Source organism: Triticum aestivum, chromosome 1B, assembly GCF_018294505.1.
Source record: "Triticum aestivum cultivar Chinese Spring chromosome 1B, IWGSC CS RefSeq v2.1, whole genome shotgun sequence".
Lineage (NCBI taxonomy): Eukaryota > Viridiplantae > Streptophyta > Magnoliopsida > Poales > Poaceae > Triticum > Triticum aestivum.
This window is the reverse complement of record NC_057795.1, coordinates 550,514,619-550,518,655: the sequence shown is the minus strand read 5'-3', so window position 1 is coordinate 550,518,655 and position 4,037 is coordinate 550,514,619. Positions and strand designations below refer to the sequence as shown.

Below are 4,037 nucleotides of genomic sequence, written 5' to 3'. Positions count from 1 at the left end.
GCCAGGCGGAAGGCGAGGAGGGTGTTGATGACGTCCCGATCCTAAGGGCGGCTAAGCGGCCGCCAAAGCTGCAAGTACCCACACATTTTAAAAATGGCGTCAGTAGCGCGACATAGAGGGACTTTTTGGATGACAAGCTTATTGCGAATGGTCCACAGCGTCCAGGCGAGAGCCCCAACGCATAGCCAACGGAAATGTCGTGGCAGGGAGGGGAGGCGTGGATTTCTGCGAGGAGGTCGGGGAAGTTGGAGTTGCACCACTGTCCGCCAACCGTCTCGCGGAAACAGGACCAGAGGAACTGTGCCGCATGGCACGTGAAGAAGATGTGGTTAGCATCCTCTGCGGTGCCGCACAAAGGGCAAAGCCCATCTCCGGGTCCATTGCGCTTGAGGACTTCGACACCAGAGGGGAGGCGGCCACGAATCCACTGCCAAAGGAAGATCCTAATCTTCAGAGGTAATTGGATGTCCCAGATTAAACCAAAGGGCTCGGGGGCGGGCGAAGGCGCGATGGCCGCGTACAGGGACCTAGTAGAGAAGCTGCCGGAGGACTCTAGGCGCCACGAGATGGCATCCGGGGCGTCAGTAACACTCATCGGGAGAAGGGCGATGTCCTGGAGGAGGGAGTCCCAGGCGGCCACTTCAAGGGGACCGAAAGGGCGACGGAACGCGAGGCGCCCTAAGTCAATAAGGGCCGTCTCAACAGAGACCCGAGGGTCAACAGCAATGGCGAAGAGATCGGGAAAGCGGGCGGCCAGAGGGGTGTCGCCGAGCCACCGATCGAACCAGAACAGGGTCGCGGACCCAGTACCAACCGAAATGGACGTGCCAATACGAAGTATGGGGAGCAACTGCACAACGGCCTGCCAAATCTGGGAGCCGCCCGACCATTGACAGAAAGCCAGAGGCTGTCCACGGAGGTATTTGTTGCGGATAATGGTGAGCCATAACCCTCCGTCACCATTGGCAATACGCCACAGCCACCGGGTCAGGAGGGCGATGTTCATGCGGCGGGAGGACAGAATCCCAAGACCCCCCTGGTCTTTGGGTTTACAAATGTCCGGCCAACTCACCATGTGGTACTTCTGTTTGTCATCGTCGCCAGCCCAATAGAACCTGAATTGGTATTTGGCGATTTCCGTGTGCAGCGTTTCATGGAGGCTATAAAAGCTCATGAGGAACCAAAGGAGGATAGCAAGTGAGGAGTTGATGAGGATCACCCGCGCCGCCTTTGATAGCCAACGCCCTTTCCAAGGTTCGACGCGGTGTTGCAAACGGGTCACCGTAGGGCGGAGGTCCGCCACGGTGAGGCGCGAGTCACTAACGGGGATCCCCAGGTAGGTCGTGGGGAAGGACCCCAGCCTACAGTTCAGGCGATCAGCTATAGACTGGGCCTCCTCCGGAGGGTAGCCAAGGACCATCACCTCGCTCTTATCGAAGTTAATCGTAAGGCCCGACATCTGCTGGAAGCATAGGAGGAGGAACTTCAGGTTAGCTACGTCTTGATTTGAACCTTCCACCATTATTATGGTGTCATCCGCGTATTGTAGGAGGGAGACCCCTCCCCCTCCAACTAGGTGGGGGACAATGCCGTGGATATGGCCAGCACCCTTAGCCTTATCCAGGATGGCGGCCAGAGCATCGACCACCATGTTGAACAGGAACGACGAGAATGGGTCTCCCTGACGGACCCCACAGAGGGTGGGGAAGTAAGGCCCAATCTCGCCGTTAATGTTCACGGCCGTCCTCCCACAAGAAACTAATTGCATCACGCGGGTCACCCAGCGGTCATCAAAGCCCTTACGCAGCAGCACTTCCCGCAGGAAGGGCCAATGAACCGTATCATAGGCTTTATGGAAGTCAAGCTTCAGGAATACAGCACGAAGATGCTTCACCCGGACCTCATGGAGGACTTCATGGAAGACCAACACGCCATCAAGAATAAATCGGCCTTGGATGAAGGCCGATTGGTTCGGGTGAATGATCGAGCAAGCCAGCAGGGTCACCCTATTGGCGTACCCTTTGGCCAAGATCCGAAAAATCACATTAATCGCAGTGATGGGGCGGAACTGGCGAATATCAGAGGCGTCCGGAACCTTTGGGATGAGGGTAATGATCCCATAGTTGAGGCATCCTAGGTCCATAGCCCCCGAATAGAACTCCTCGAACAAAGCCATGACCTCTGGTTTGATCGCCTGCCAGAATGTTTTAAAGAAAGCCACAGGCAGGCCATCCGGGCCCGGGGCCGAGGCGGGGTTCATGCCTTTAATGGCCGCGAGCACCTCATCCTCGGTGAAGGGGGCCACCAGGGCTGCATTGGCCTCGCCGGACACCAACTGAGCCCCCGACCAAGTATCGGGGGCGAGACTAGCCCCACCCCGAGGGGTGGGGGTAAAGAGGGCTTTGTAGAAGCCATCCACATGAGCCCGAATGGCCGCGGGACGGACAAGGGGGACGTCATCCTCCCACAAGCAGTGGATGGAGTTTCTACGGCGGCAGCCATTCGCAATCGCCTGGAAATAAGCAGTGTTCGCATCACCGCGGAGCACCCACCGCTGGGTACTGCGCACCCGCCAATAAGCCTCCTCATCGGTGTAGATGGTGGAAAGCTGATCCTCAAGATCATATCTCAGCATCCACTCATCCGGAGAGAGCCCAGAGGAATCGGCCCGGGCGTCCAGGGCTTGAATAGCCAGCAGGAGAGACTTTTTACGCTCGCGGAGGTCACGGCCAAGATTGGCCCCCCAACCCTTCATGAATTGGCGGGCAAGCTTGGCGCAGAAGTGCCACGAGTCGACGGCGGACATGGAGCGATGAGGGGAGGCGCGAGCAAGCTCCCAACGAGCCGAAACCGCTTCTCGAAAGCCGGCTTGGTTGAGCCAATAGGACTCAAACCTAAACCGCGGTGGGCAGGTGGGGCGCTCATCCGCGGAGGAGCATATAAATAGATGTTCCCCACTGCTTGCTCCTCTTACCCGAATGGGGTTATATGCCTTAGTGAAACTCAGTGTAAAGTGGCAGAGGTATGACCTCGGGAAGAAAGAAAGATCGGGCGGGGAAAACGGGGTTCGAACCCGCGACTTCTGGCGTGACAGACCAGCACTCTAACCAACTGAGCTATTTCCCCCTTTCGTAACTACTGTTGATTCAACAGTCATCTACCAGAAAAAGAAACAAGGAAAATAGGAGTAAGCGAGTAGTGTCAACAAGATTCTAAACGAATACCACAAGTGACGGAACCGACGATGATGAAGAGATAAGGGGCGAAGGATATTTTTCTATTATTCCTGTCATACTGGTCTGGAAACATTGTGGGGATAATCACGGCTCAAAATTGGCAAGGCTCTTCTATTTACCATGCTACAAGGAATACATGTCCAGAGTGTAATCTTTTTGTTCAAAATGGAGGCATAAACTTTGCCTCATCCATTAATTAAGGGGGAAAAGAGAGTTGAGGTTAAGATACGATGCAAAAGCGGTAGTAACGAATACAAAATGATCACTACTCTCCAAGACGACCACTAAGGGACACGTTCACAGTGAGAAACACGACCGCGTGATTGGTATGGATTCAGAAGAAAGGGGGAGAAAGAGGAAGTGTTGGGGAACGTAGTGATTTCAAAAAAATTCCTACGCACACGCAAGATCATGGTGATGGTATAGCAACGAGAGGGGAGAGTGTTGTCCACGTACCCTCGTAGACCGTAAGCGGAAGCGTTAAGACAACGCGGTTGATGTAGTCGTATGTCTTCACGATCCGACCGATCCAAGCACCGAACGTACGGCACCTCCGTGTTCAGCACACGTTCAGCTCGATGACGTTCCCTGGGCTCCAATCCAGCAAAGCATCGGGGATGAGTTCGGTCAGCACGACGGCGTGGTGACGATGATTATGTTCTACCGGCGCAGGGCTTCGCCTAAACTCCGCGACGATATGACCGAGGTGGAATATGGTGGAGGGGGGCACCGCACACGGCTAAGGAACGATCCGTAGATCAACTTGTGTATCCTAGGGGTGCCCCCCTCCCCCGTATATAA

General features: G+C 55.3%; 1 protein-coding gene and 1 non-coding gene across 2 annotated transcripts in view; one reads left to right on the top strand and one right to left on the bottom strand.

Annotated features, from left to right (window-relative positions):
* The window catches only part of LOC778387 (leucine-rich repeat protein 1), a 20,989-nt gene that overhangs the window by 2,465 nt on the left and 14,487 nt on the right, over nucleotides 1–4,037 (top strand). The gene's annotated exons all lie outside the window — the stretch shown is intronic.
* TRNAD-GUC (transfer RNA aspartic acid (anticodon GUC)) lies at nucleotides 3,053–3,126 on the bottom strand. The gene has a single exon. It is a non-coding gene; the product is annotated as a tRNA-Asp (tRNA).